The sequence below is a fragment of the Balaenoptera borealis genome, assembly GCF_965194805.1.
Source record: "Balaenoptera borealis genome assembly, chromosome: 1".
Taxonomy (NCBI): Eukaryota; Metazoa; Chordata; class Mammalia; order Artiodactyla; family Balaenopteridae; genus Balaenoptera; species Balaenoptera borealis.
In genome coordinates this window covers 177,028,508-177,042,705 of record NC_138860.1, presented here as the reverse complement: position 1 = coordinate 177,042,705, position 14,198 = coordinate 177,028,508, and the positions used below count along the sequence as shown (strand labels likewise).

The 14,198-nt window shown below is 52.6% G+C and overlaps 1 long non-coding RNA gene across 5 annotated transcripts in view; it reads left to right on the top strand.

Annotated features, from left to right (window-relative positions):
• Window positions 1-1,609: 1,609 nt before the first annotated feature.
• Window positions 1,610-14,198, top strand: part of LOC309618723 — a 41,420-nt gene continuing 28,831 nt past the window's right edge. For 4 of the 5 annotated variants that reach the window (XR_014238593.1, XR_014238594.1, XR_014238595.1 and 1 more), the window contains exons 1-2: window positions 3,838-7,968; window positions 9,661-9,723. This is a non-coding gene — a long non-coding RNA (uncharacterized lncRNA). Of the gene's footprint in view, window positions 3,651-3,837; window positions 7,969-9,660; window positions 9,724-14,198 lie in introns of those variants that run through there. The other variant, XR_014238592.1, reaches the window with a different exon arrangement.

The window sequence follows — 14,198 nt, the reverse complement described above, 5'->3', positions numbered from 1 at the left end:
GGCCCTGTGCCAGGCCCTGTGCTGGGGTCTGCAGTGGGTATGGATGTATCATTGTGCTTTCTGCCCTCGAAGACCTCCAGCCAGCTGGGGAGGCAGACACCTAAGCAGACAAGGATAATAGAAAGATGAGTTCCAGCAGAGGGTGATGGGAGCCCCCACCAGGAGGCGTTGGGGACATCTGACTGAGGCCTTGAAGGATGTGGAGGAGTTCACTAGTTGGGGAAGTGAGGAGAGGGCCCTGGAGGCACTGCAGGTTCAAAGACCTGGAGGTTTGAGAATCTGTGGTGTTTTCAGAGAACTGAGGCGGGAGGTGGCGGGGCCAGACTCTCCGTGGCAAACTAAGCAACGTAGAGGCTGCCCTACCCTGAAGGGGATCCCCTCTGCCCCTCTTGAGAGTCACAGTATCACCCTTCCCCCCGAATAACTGGAATTGTTTGAAAATGCTCTGTAAGAATTCAGCTCAGCAGGTTATACTGGTCAGGGGAAGAGCCGCAGCTGAGTAGAGGGCGTGCTGATGGGCACTCAGTGAGACTTCCTGGGAGAAGGTGAGAGGTCCTGACCTCCGGCTGGGGCCAGCGCCCCTGTGAGCACTGATCCGGGAGCAGATTACAAGGGAGACTGGAGCCAAATCAGCTTTGAAAAAGAGCTGGTGGAGTTTCCCTCCCCGTTCAGTGAGGTCACCTGGAAAAGCTCCTCTCCCTGCCACCCGGGAAGCGGTGTGGAGGGGGTGTCCAGGGCCAGAACAGAGGGCTAGCGAGGGGCTTTGTGGGGGTGGGCATGTGTGCAAGGGGGTATGTGCATGTTTTGTGTGAGCATATCTGTGTGTGTGACATTGGGCTTCAACGCACGTGTGTGTGTGTGTGTGTGTGTTTGTGTGTATGTGGTCCGAAACGTCCATCTCTACTTCATGACTGTTCCTACGCACGTCCCTTTCCTCCTCTTTCCCTTCCTCTCCCCACCCTACTCTCCTAATCCTCTACTCCAACACTGTGTTAGCCTCCCTCCCTCCCTCTCTCCCTCCTTCCTTCCTTCCTTCCTTCTTCCCTTCCTTCCTTCCTTCTTTCCTTCCTTCCAAAAATATTTATTGAGGGTCTACCATGTGCCAGGCACCGTTCTAGGCTCCGAGGGTGAATGGAAAATGAATAAAACAGAAGAGATTCCTGATCTCACAGGAGTGCATACCCTCCTGGGATGAGACAGACATTAAACAAATAATCAAATTAGTAACATGCCATGTGGTAACAAGTGCAAGGGAAAAGGTTAAACAGGGTGAGGGAAAAGGGCCTGTGAGGCTGGGAGGGTTGTTTTAGATGGCTGGTCAGGGAGGGCCTCCCTGATAGGATATTTGAGAGAGACCTGAGGGACGAGAGGCAGGAGACATGTGACTATCCGGGGGAAGGATGTCCCAGGCTGAGGGCACAGCCAGTGCAAAGGCCCTGAGGTGGGAGCATGCTTAGGATGTGCTAGGGACAGCAAAGGGGCCAGAGGAGAGTGAATGTGGGGAGAGTGGGAGAGGAGCCAGCGAAGCCATGGGGCCCACAGGATCATGCAGTGGGGGGCTCTGACTTTGCTCTGAGTGGCAGGGACCCATTGCAGGACTTCAAGCAAACTCACTCGGGAGTAAGGGGGAGGCAGGGAGACCAGGGAGGAGGCTGCTACAAGAACCCATTGGGAGCAGGGGAGGTGGGAGAAGCCCCACTTCAGAGACATTGAGTTTGACGTAATTCTTGCACCGCAGGGATTTGATAACCCAAGCCTGGAGCTGGAGATACAGATTTAGCATTCGGAGAGCACTTAGAACCAAGCTCACCGGAGCCACATGGTGCATTTGCTAGGGTGTGTTCGTGTGTGCTCACACCCTGATGTGGCTGGAGGCAAAGGCCAGGCCCCAGGGGAGGCATAAAGGGTGCGATGAACACCGGCAGAGTGGCGCTAAGGGGGCAGTTCTGGAGGCTGATGAAGAGCACACGGGTGTTGGTGTCAGACAGCTGGGTTTGCATCTTGGTGTGACCTTGGACAACCAAGGTCAACCTCAACCTCTCTGAGCTGCATCATCTCATCTGCAAAGTGGAAATAATAACAGTACCTTCCTCGAAGGGTAGCTGCGAGGACTGAAGGAGTCGTTGCATATATAGACTTGGACTAGGCACCGTCCCCATTGTTATTATTCTGATTAACCCCAAAATGTGGCCGGAGCCCTTTTGGATGACTCAGTTTCTTCCTCTGGGTGGGGTTTAAGAGAGTGGTATTTCCTAGGTGCCTGGCTCCTCTACAATTGATAAATGGGGAATCTGAGGCTCAGAGAGGTTAAGTAACTTGCTCAAGGCCACAGAGAAACGGCGAGGCTGGCACTGGAACCGACCCCCTGCCGTGTTCCCCCCATGTCTTCAGCCTGCCACTGCACAGGAAGTGCGACGCTGGTAGAAGGGGCTGAGGTCTGAAGACTGACCCGCATGCCCAGGAAGCTCTGCCCACAGGTGTGAAGACTGCAGCCCGTGTAGTCTCATGACATCTCCCCCCCTCTCCCCTCCAGTAGGGCCTTGGGTGCTCATTTCACTCTGATTTGACTAGAACGAGTGAAGGTGTGGAAGAGACAGTCCTGTGGAGCACAGGGCCCTAGGCACAGGTCCCCTGAGGTGGCCTTAGTTTGGGCAGGGATGCCGGAGGTGGGCAAAGCTGGACGCCCACCCTGCAGCGAGTGTGGGCGGCCCCTCTCTCCATCGCGTGTGCATCTCCTGTATATGATGGTGTGTGTGCGTGTGTTGGGGTCGGGGGGGGTTGTTCAGACTTGTGCGGACAAAAGCCTGAGTCAGGCAGTGGGGACTGGGCTGTGGCTGCAGGAAGCCAGGCTGGGATGGGATCTCCCAGGGGTCCCTGAACCACATCGGGGCTGCTGTGGGAAGGCTCCCTGGTGCGTGGAGAGCAGAGAGGGAGGCGCAGGCTGGTGATTTATCAGCTTCTTCTCCTTTTGATCTCCTTGCTTCCCTGGAGAGACTCCCTCCTCCACCCCTGGGGGCTGTAGCAGGAGGCCCGGCGAGGGGGGCTTCCAGCTGGCCCGGGGGCTGCAGGGTTTGGTAACGCGGGGATGCGCAGGAAGCTTCTTTCTCTCTTGCGTGGCCTTGCTGGCCCTGTTTCCCGGTCCATGTCTAACTGGCCTGGTTCCCGGGTGCCAAAGGTTTGGGGCAGGGTCCAGCCGTGAGCTCCCTGCCCCAGCTTCTGCCTCTATTACTCTTGGTCAATTCTCCTGTTTCTCTGTCCTCTTTATGCCTCGACCCACAGGCTCCTCCCCTTTTCCCCCTGCCTGCCATGCCTAGACATGCGCCCGGTGTGTTGAGGACCTGGGGACCCCAACAAGTTCACCGTTTTCTCTGGTTCTGTGGGGTGAAGAAGCCCCGCTTTCAGGCAGGGTCTGGGCATGGCTTGCAGGCTGGTCACACTGCACAGGTGCAGAGGCAAGAGGCGGGCAGAGCCGGCCAGAGCTAGGTTCGAATACCAGCTCTTCCACCTCCCAGCTGTGTGGCCACAGGTGAGTGAGCCCTGAGGCTGTGGAAGGCCTCCTGGCGGGTCCTGGAAGATCACCAAGCGTGAGGCTTGTCTGTGAAGGAGCAGCGGCTCCGGGGCAGGGGAAGGACAGCCCCCAGAGCATCCAGGTGAGGACAGGGGCCTGGGAGAAGGCCAGCGCAGTGAGCGAGGCCTCGGGCGGACTCGGGTCAGGGCAGGTGCCTTCCTCAGGGCCCCTGTGCCAAGTTTACCTCCTCTGTCAGTGGCGCGCTGATCAGGGGGCTGAGTGGCCGCCCCGGCCAGGCCAGAACCTAGAGCCCCCTGACTGGGCCAGTGGGGCTGAGAAAGGGGCTGGGAGACCTCAGCTGCTGCCCCTGGGGCACCTCTCGGGCCTGGCCAGGGGCAGGAACAGGAACAGGACAAGTTGTATGGGGGAGGCGGGAGTGGCCGGGCCAGGGATGGAGTGAGCGTGGTGAGATAGGGTACGGCTCTGTGCAGGGGCCCCGTCCCTCCATCCCATGTCCAGGGGCCTCACCGGCCCAGGGACCCCGCCTGACTGCGCTCCTGGTGGCCACTGCTTAACCCCTCCATGACCTTTGCCCCTTCTCCTGCTCAAGGCTCCTCAAGGCTTAATGTTTACATATTTAAATTCAGTTTTCTCCTTCATGGTTTTGTAACTTGCTGAGGAAGGGCTGCGCTAGCCAAGATCATGAAATTATGTGTTCTTAGGGCTCACAGGTCTCCTCGAGGCTTGGCTACACTTCATTCTGTCCCACTGATCTTTTTTGTCTGTTCCTGACCCTATACCCCAAGGTTATTACAGGTTTACCTGTTGCCCATCACCTCCCACTAGAACAGGAGCTCTGTGGGGACAGAGATTCTTGTCTGTTCTCTTCCACACTGTGACCCCAGCCCTTAGCAGTGTGCCTGGTGCGTGGGAGGCATGCATCGCATGTACGTTGAATGTGGCACCAGGACGTGTGCCCAGAACTCCCAGACCCAGGACTGAGAGGATGTTTAGCAGAGAAACTGTTCACCCCATCTGTCCTCACCCCTGTCTTCCTGGGCTCCCTCCTGCCTGGAATTCCTTCTCCCTTAGCGTTCTACCGACCTCTCTCCTTAACCAGGGATAGCTGAAAAAATGCTGACGGAGTCTACGCAGCAAAGACGTGTTGCGTGCCTGTGGAGCTCAGAGCTGGGGTGTAAAGATGGGGGGGCTAAAAGGACAATACACTCCACTCTCCCCCCAGAACCAACGTGCAGCCCACTAGGACCTAACAAGGGCAATAGACACCCCGTCTGAGAGATACAGTTCATTCCTCATGACTCACATGTAATTGGCCCCAAATTATTGCTCAGGAGCTCAATCCTATGTAAGTAGCCATTAATTTCCATTATAATTGCTGGAGAGGAGCAGCAGGGTTTCTATTAAGGGATAAGAAAGTTCCAGCCTCAAGCTGCTAATCAATAAAATGAGTGCGTAATTATACACCACAGAGCTCCATAAACTCACTCATCACACTAATAAAATGACACAATTCCTGAGGCAGCAGCGGGGTCATGGTTTTGCCCATTGCTCTGTGGTTGTGCGAGTTGAGGCCAGTAACAGTCACCCCAGAGCGCATTTGTCCTGAGTGAGGAGCAGTGGGATGGACAAGGCCGAGGGGAGGTGGACACCACGGGACTCGGGACTGTTTGGATGGGGGTTTGGTGGGGAGAGAGGCATAAAGGACACCCCCAAGGGTCTGCCCTGCACACCCAGGCAAGGGTGGACCACCACGGCCATCACAGATCAGAGCAGAAGAGGCCCAGCAGTGGCACTGAGGGGCGAGGATGAGATCTGCTGGGTGGCCTTGTGCAAATCCCATCCCCGCTTTGAGCCTCTGTTTCCTCATCTGTCGAATGGGATTCAGAATCTCTGCCTTGACAGCACCTCTGAGAGTGTGAGCGCATGTTGAAAAGTTCATAACCCCATCAACTTAAAACACATGGTGTAATCAATTCTGTCTGACCTAAGTTAAATGAATGTGGCCTGACCCTTAAGTGTTGGGCACGGGGTGGGCACTGAGCCATGTGGCGGTGACTGCGTGATCTTACTTTTCTAAGAAATGCTACGAAACATTTTTGGTGATGCAGTCAGGTTCTAAGAGGGCCTGGATCCTCCCTGCTGGGAACAGAGACCCCCACTGGGGGGTCTTTAGACCAGCACCACTGTGTTCCCTTCTAACCATCCTCGGAGGAGCAGTCCTCACAAAGGGCAGCCGTGGATGCCCAGGGTTGATATCAGTGTAAGGAATGGAAAATTAGTCCAGCCTTCAGGACTTCCCTCATTCATTCATTCATTCATTCATGTGTTCACTCATTCATTTACTCACTCGTTTATTTATTCACTCTAGTTGGGTAGGACCAGCAAAAAAACAAGAACACAGACAAACAAAACTAGAATAAATTGCCTAAGTATTACGAAGAAAATCAAAAAGGGGCTGAGATGGCAAATAACAGGTCCCTACTTTGGATGAGGTCATCAGGAAAGCCTTTCTGAGGAGGTGATAATCCAGCTGAGACCTGGGTGATACGCAGGAGGGTACCACGGGCAGAGCGGAGGGGCAGGAATTCCAGGAAGAGGGACGAACACTGGCCAAGGCCCTGAGGTGGGAAAAGCTTGGTGTATTTGAGAAATGACGTGGCTGGAGCAAAATGATGGGGGCCAGAGTGGGTGGATGAGGCTGGGGAAGGGGCCTGGGGCTAGATCTGCAGGAGGGGGGGATTGGGGGATGTGGCAGGGTTGAGGTGAACTGGACAGGTCACTTCCTTCCTTCTGCACAAGTGGGGAGGCCCCAGAGCCAGCCCCTTCCTTGGGTCCTGGGTAGAGCAGGACAAGTCCATCCGAGAATTCAGGAACTTCTGCCCAGGCCCCCAGGCCTCCAGACAGGACCCTCCAGCTGGCCTGGGCGCAGGTCCTGCAGGCCCTGGGTGAGGTGAGACACACGGGTGCCAGCTGCAACCCGCCCTTGGCAAATGCCATTCCAGATCGGCTTGGTGAAACCAGAACCACGAAATGGTCAGGTCAGCTGGAGGTAAGCAGAGCGGTAGGATTTAGACCACCTGCAGACTGCTCATGCGCGAGGAGGCCAGCATCCCTGCTCTCCCTGGCAAAGACACAGCCGGGAAAACGAAGAAAGAAATCCCACCTCAAACGCACAACCGAAATATTTCACAAGAACCGCCCCCCCACCCGTCCCCTTTTTGTCAAGTAAAGGATACACACGGCCTTTCTGCTTGTAACCTGGCCAAGAATAATTTGTGGCAGGAAAGTTTGAGCATTTGTAAAAATAAAATAAAAACGTAAAAAGAGAGAGAGAGGGAGAGAGAGAGCACTTGAGTGTACATTCGTGTGAAACTAAACAGAGGGAAAGTTATTTAGGTGGTAAAATGTCTTTGCGTTTCCCGCCCGCCGCCTGCGCCCTGACACTTGGCCCCCTCCCCAAGTGTTGAAATTGAGATTGCTTGGGTATTTGTTTTGTTAATCTCCTGCCAGGGCCAAGGGGCTGCAGGCTGGGTTTCTTCTTGTTCACGCGGGGCTCCGGCTGCCAAGTGAGTGCCCCCCTCACCTAGCCCGGGGCCGGGGATCTGTGCACCTGTTCCCTGCCCATCTGGCATGGCGGTAGGGCTGGGGTAGGAGGTTTGCCCTCTTGAGAGAGTGCAGCTTTGCCTCACCTCAGACCCCCCAGCTCCTTGAGGGCACCAAATATGAGGACTCACCACCCCATAACCTCTTGGAGTCATGGAGGTCTGGCCTGCACCCCTGGGTGCTGCTGAGACCTCATGGGAGTACCAGACTCCAGGTGGGGTCTGGTCCAGGTAGAGGAGTTACCCAGATCTGGGTTTGGGTCTTTGTGGCTCAGTTTCCCTCTCAGTAAGATGGGCATCATGTCTCTGTCCACCTCATAGTGTTGCTTATGAGGATGAAGTGAGTTAAATACACAAAATCCTTAGGCCAGTGTCAGGCACATAGTAAGTGCTCATTAAATGTTAGCTGTAGTATTATTATATATTTGCTCTGCTGTCAAAAGATGTCATTTTGGGGCAACAAAGAAGGAAGGAAACAATGCTCACCAGGCCACGCCCCGTATCAGGCACTTTTCCGTGAGTGATCTTGCTGCATGCCCATGATACTTCCCCACACAAAGCTTACTGGCCCCATTTTGCAGGTGAAGAAACTGAGGCTTGGGTGACTCAGCAGGTTAACAACAGAACTGAAAGTAGAGCCCAGGCTTTTCTGATGCCAGGTCAGGAGTTTTCTTCGAAGGCTGAGCCCTGTCTGCGGCTGGACCAGACCAGGAGGAGGGGTTAGATGGTGACGAAGACGATGATGATGATGATGATGCTTCTGAGTGCTTGTGTGATGGGTGCCGTGAAGCACATTACGTACATTATTGCGGTGCGCTCTCCAGACAACCCTGTGAGGTAAGTTTATCGTCCCCACTAGACAGATCAGGAAACTGAGGCACAGGAAGTTGGGGAACCAGTGTTCATTGACCCCGAGCCTCTGGGGCAACATCTGCCTTTGGCTGCTCTGTGTCGCCAGCAAAGAAGCTGGTTCTTGGTGTCTGGCACTTGGTCAAGGCCTCAGACACAGTTATTCCCCATCCCTTATGCTGATCTCGCCCTTTTCCCCAAGAGGTCAGACCATGAGCTCCGAAAGGTTGAACTCAAAGCTCAACTCACTCATTATATAGACGGGGAAACTGAGTCTGAGATGGGGGAAGGGACTTGCCTAAGGGCAGGCAGAGCGAACCAGGTCTGATGGTCCGTGGAGGCCCAGACGGCTCTTGGGGGCACAGTAGGGGACGGGAGGGAAGGAGGGAGGGAGGAGAGGTGGTCTGGCTCAGGACAGAGCCCATCTGCTGCTTTGAAAGAAGTTTGAGGGCGTGGGTGAGAACAGCCTGGGAGGAGGAGATGCATTTCCTAGCTTGGCTGCCCCAGCCCCCCCCGCAATCTCAGCCTTCCAAGCCCCTCACCCCCATTCTTGCCCCACTCCACAGGAAACTCCGGGCCTGGAAGCTGGGACCTGATCCCAGCAGTCTGGGGACTGGGGTAAACCCCTTCCTCTTCAGGCATCTGTAAAACGAGGGCCAGTGGCACCCACCTCCCCAGGCAGGTGTGAGGACCAGTGACGTAATGCGAGTGAAAGGCTGAAAACAGAAATGGGAGTTGTTGTTATTTTTATTATTACTCCATCAGATAACTGGTTGGACTGCATTTTTCTCCAGTTGCTCCCCCCCACACCCGGGGCCCCAGAGAAACAGCTTCAAACTGTGCTGGAGATTGCTGAGGGTACAAATCAGGAAATCTAGATTCTACCCCAGCTCCTGCATGACTTCTGGGTGCTTCGGACAAGATCCTGTTCATGACCCTCTCTTGGTCTTCGTCTCGGCTGACATGTTCTGTCTTGGTCTCTGGAGCTTTGTAGATGGCAACTCTCAGCCTCATGGGGTGTGGGGAGGCCTCCCCGGGAGCAACAGGGAAGGGAAAATCAGGCAGGGATGGGTCCCTGGCACTCCCTGGGTGCCTGAGCCAGTGGGCTTCCTGGGTCTGACTGTGGACATGAATGGTCCTTCCCTCACCTCCACAAACACTTTGGAGAAGAATTGGCCCATCCCGAGGTCCCATAGTGGTGACAAGTGTCAGTGAGGGGGGATCCCAGTCGGGAGGACAGAGGCTGAACGGATCCAAGAGACTGGCAGGCAGAGGAAGCTGGAAGAGGGAGAGAAAAGCCTTTCCAGGCAGTGGATCTGGGAGCCTAAGGTGGACGCCAGCAAGGGCTAGAGGGACAGAGTGTGCACATCGCCACCTAGGCCCCAAGGAGGGCAGTGCAGCCCCAGCGGGGCTCCCTCCACGTCTGCCTGCCCACCCAGAGCACTCACTGTGCGCCCTGCCTGTGCTGGGGCCTGAGGACAGAGCATGACGCCCACGTGACCCAGCACCCCTGTCTTCAGGGTGCTCACAGCATGGACACGGCCAATCTTGGAGTGGAGCTTGGTTTCCTGTCCCTGTTTTCTCACTTACCGGCTGACTGTGTGACCTTGGGCGAGAGACTTAACCTCTCTGGGCCCATTTTCTCATCTGTGAAAAGGGTGACTATTCCCTCTCTTGCAGAGTCACTGGGAGCCTGAAGGAGGACATTGCTTGTGAATTACCCAGCCCAGGGTCTGGTGCATGGTGAGTTTTTTCCAGTGGTCAGTTGTTTTTTTCTTTCCTTTTTCTTTCCTCTACAAGTAAAGGCATAGGATGTTAGGAGAGCCCTGGAAAAGAAGGAACTTACTGCTTGGGGGAGTCAGGAAAGACTTCATGTTGAAGGGAGGGTATTGGAGTAGGCTTATGAGGAATGAATAGAAGTTTCCTGGGCATACCAGGGCTTGGGAAGCAGGAACCATATCTGCCTTGGATTATCCTTGTTTCCCCAATGCCTGGTATATAATAGGAGCTCAGTAAATATCTGCTGGATGGGAGGATGGCATTCCAGGAGGCAGAGACAGCATAAGCAGAGACGTGGAGGCATGCCCAGGTCTGGTGTCACTGGTGGACAAGCCACTTTGTCTATCAAAACCTTTGTGCGTGTGAGTTCACCTTCCTGTATCCCCTGGAGGACTGTGGGCACCCCAAGGGCAGGCTCCTGTTGCCTTTGTCTTACTGCCCTTATGGCCCAGCCACAGCCTGGCCCAGAGGATCAGCCCTGGACTTGACGCCCAAACGGATTGAAGGCTGCCCCTTTGGATGACTTTCAAAATCCTTGTTTGTGGTAAGGGGTGTGGGTGTGTGTGTGTGTGTGTGTGTGCTGTGGGAGCTGCCTTCCCATCATCCTCCCCACTCTTCCAGGGACCCAAGGATAAAGTCCCAACATTTTATCCCCCTTACCGGGACCTTCCCAATTGGCCTCTATCCATTTCTCTGGCCCCATAAATCCTCGTCAGATGACGCTACGTACTACGAGAAGAGTAAAGCCGGGCAAAGGCGGGGGATAGCGGGAGGCTAGGGGCAGAGATTGCCGTTTTAGGTGGGTGGTCAGAGAGGGGTCTTCCTGAGATGGTGACCCTGGAGCAGAGAGTCTCTCCTTCATCAACAACCCCTTCAGGCTCTGGGAGCAAAGCCTGTCTCACCCTGCGGGCTGGGCAGGGCATCCCCCTGTGCCCCATGGCCTTTGAGTGCCCCTTCTTCTTGGCTCTGGGCTGCCTGGCCCAGCCACCTTTTAACCATGTGAACTTGGACAATTTGATTAGGCTTTCTTTGCCTCAGCTTCCTCATCTGTTAAATGGGGATAAAATGCTACCTGCTTCCAGGGTGGCTGTGGGCATCCCCTCTGTTCTCACCTGCAGAGGCTCAGGATAGCACCTGGCAAGTCCTCTGTGCGCCAGAAATGGATCTGTATTAGTGATCAGCACGATCCCATTTATTCCATTTTTATTCCTTTGTCCCTCCCGATTCACTGGCCATTGAGTCTTGTCCAGTCCTCTGGAAATGGAAATGGGAGGAACTTCCCAGGGAAGCTTGGGCAAGACTCGGGAGTGAGGAGGGTGCTCTGTAGTCCTTCCAACTGCTGACCGGGAAATGTGACTAAGCAAGCCCTCAGTTACGTGCCAGGACGGTGCTAAGGCTTTTACTAGCGTCATTATCTCATACAATCCTCTCGACACCCCTGAAATAGTCCCACCCTGCAGATAAGGAAACCCCCTGACTCGGGAGATGGTAACCTGACTCCCAAAGGGATGAGCTGGGATTTGAACCCAGGTCAACCTGACTCTACACTGAACTGGAGAAATACCTTCCAGCCCACGTCAGTGTAACACTGGCTGAGAGCTCCATCCACCAAGGAGGCCAAAGTTTTATTCAGTACATTGGATCTGAGGGATCCAGATCTGAGGGAGACCGTGTGTGGGCAGCCCTGGCCTTTCTCAAGAGAAGGAGGCACATTGATTGTAGAGCTCATGTGCCTAAATTCAATCCTAAAAAAATTTAGGATTTTTTTTTTGAATTTTATTTTATTTACTTTTTATACAGCAGGTTCTTATTAGTCATCCATTTAATACAGATCAGTGTATACATGTCAATCCTAATCTCCCAATTCATCCCACCACCACGGCCCCCCCCCACCCACTTTCCCCCTTGGTGTCCATATGTTTGTTCTCTACATCTGTGTCTCTACTTCTGCCCTGCAAACTGGTTCATCTGTACCATTTTCCTAGATTCTACATATATGCGTTAATATACGATATTTGTTATTCTCTTTCTGACTTACTTCACTCTCTGTGACAGTCTCTAGGTCCATCCACATCTCTACAGAGGACCCAATTTCATTCCTTTTTATGGCTGAGTAATATTTCATTGTATATATGTACCGCATCTTCTTTATCCATTCATCCGCTGATGGACATTTAGGTTGCTTCCATGACCTGGCTATGGTAAATAGTGCTGCAATGAACACGGTGGTACATGTATCTTTTTGAATTATGGTTTTCTCTGGGTATATGCCCAGCAGTGGGATTGCTGGGTCATATGGTAATTCTGTGTTTAGTTTTTTAAGGAACCTCTGTACTGTTCTCCATAGTGGCTGTATCAATTTACATTCTCACCAACAGTGCAAGAGAGTTCCCTTTTCTCCACACCCTCTCCAGCATTTGTTGTTTGTAGATTTTCTGATGATGCCCATTCTAACCGGTGTGAGGTGATACTTCATTGTAGTTTTGATTTGCATTTCTCTAATAATTAGTGATGTTGAGCAACTTTTCATGTGCTTCTTGGCCATCTGTATGTCTTCTTTGGAGAAATGTCTATTTAAGTCTTCTGGCCATTTTTTGATTGGGTTGTTTGTTTTTTTAATATTGAGCTGCATGAGCTGTTTATATATTTTGGAGATTAATCCTTTGTCCGTTGATTCATTTGCAAATATTTTCTCCCTTTCTGAGGGTTGTCTTTTCGTCTTGTTTATAGTTTCCTTTCCTTTAGGATTGATAAGATAGATAGATGATAGATAGATGATAGATAGATAGATAGATAGATAGATAGATAGATAGATGATAGATAGAGGATAATTCCACACGGAGGATCACTCTGCAGTGGTTCTGCGATCAGCTTTGTGAGTTGGACCTGTGAGCATCAGCGGGTCCGCAGGCGGCCTCAGTCCCACAAGGCCCTCATGAGCCGGTCACTGAGCTACAGTGGTCCTGCAGTTAAAGACACTGGATTTTCGTACTGCCCAGCCTCCAAACAAGCCAACTAGTTTATCTGGTTGCCAAAGAAAGAACAAACCACACAGAAGGGAAAGCCCACTGGCTGGAGATGATGTGCTACCTCCCACGCAGACCAATCAACTGTGACTGTCACTGCATGGGCCCCGACCTTGGCACAGAAGTCCTCCAGGTGAGGGATGTCGGGGGATGAGCACCTGGCTGAGGTCGTGAAACCTGGCTTGGGCCTCCTGTGACCTTGGTCAAGTCCCTTCTCTTTCCTGGGCCTCATGATCCCCCTCTGGGAGTGGAGTGGTAGCAAGAGTGGGTGATCTTGCTTCCAGCTCTAACATTGCGTGCGACCAGCCATTCACTCAGTCAATGGACATTGACTGAGACCTGGGGGATGGGATTCGTCATGTGAGGACCAAGAAGAAGAGCATGCGAGGCAGAAGGGATGGCAGGTGTAAAGGCCCTGGGGTGAGCCTGAGGTTGGCATGACTGAGGAACAGAAAGAAGTCCAGAGTGACTGGGGTGGTGGGCAAGGGGGTGACATTGTATGAGATGAGGCAGGGAGGTGAGCAGGGCTGATGGTTCTCAGCCAGGGGGGAATCACCCACCCCAGTGAGTGATTTTTTGGTTGTCACAGGATTGGGGTACATGCCACTGGCATTTGGTTGTCACAGGATTGGGGTACATGCCACTCCTATAACACAGGAGTCCCACACAATACTGATATTTCCTCCATCAAGACAAGACAGAATCCTACCTCATACCTATCAGCAAGACTACTGTCAAAAAAACAGAAGTCAACCAGAGTTGGTGAGGATGTGGAGACATTGGAACCCTTGTGCACTTTGGTGGAAATGTAAAATGGTATAGGTGTTATGGAATAGAGTGTAGCAATTCCTAAAATATTAAAAATAGAATTAACATGCAATCCAGCAATTCCACTTCTGGTTATATATCCAAAAGAATTGAAAGCAGAACTCAAAGAGATACTTGTATACTCATGTTCATAACATCATTATTCACAACAGCCAAAAGGTGGAAGCAACCCAAATGTCTATCGATGGATGAATGGGTAAACAAAATGTGCTATGTCCATACAATGGACTATTTCAGCTTTAAAAAGGAAGGAAATTCAGATACATGCTACGACATGGATGAACCTTGCAGACATTATGCTAAGTGAACTAAGCCAGTCACAAAAAGACAAATACTATATGATTCTACTTACATGAGGTACGTAGAATAGTTAAATTCATGGAGCCAAAGAGTAAAATGGTGGTTGCCAGGGCCTAGGGGTGGGGGAATGGGGAGTTGTTGTTCAATGGGTGTGGAGTTTTAGCTGGTGAAGATGAAAATGTTCTGAAGATTGGATGCACAGTGATCTAAATGTACTTAGCATGACTGAACTGTACACTTGAAAATGGGTAAGAGGGTAAATTTTATGTTATGTGTATTTTAACA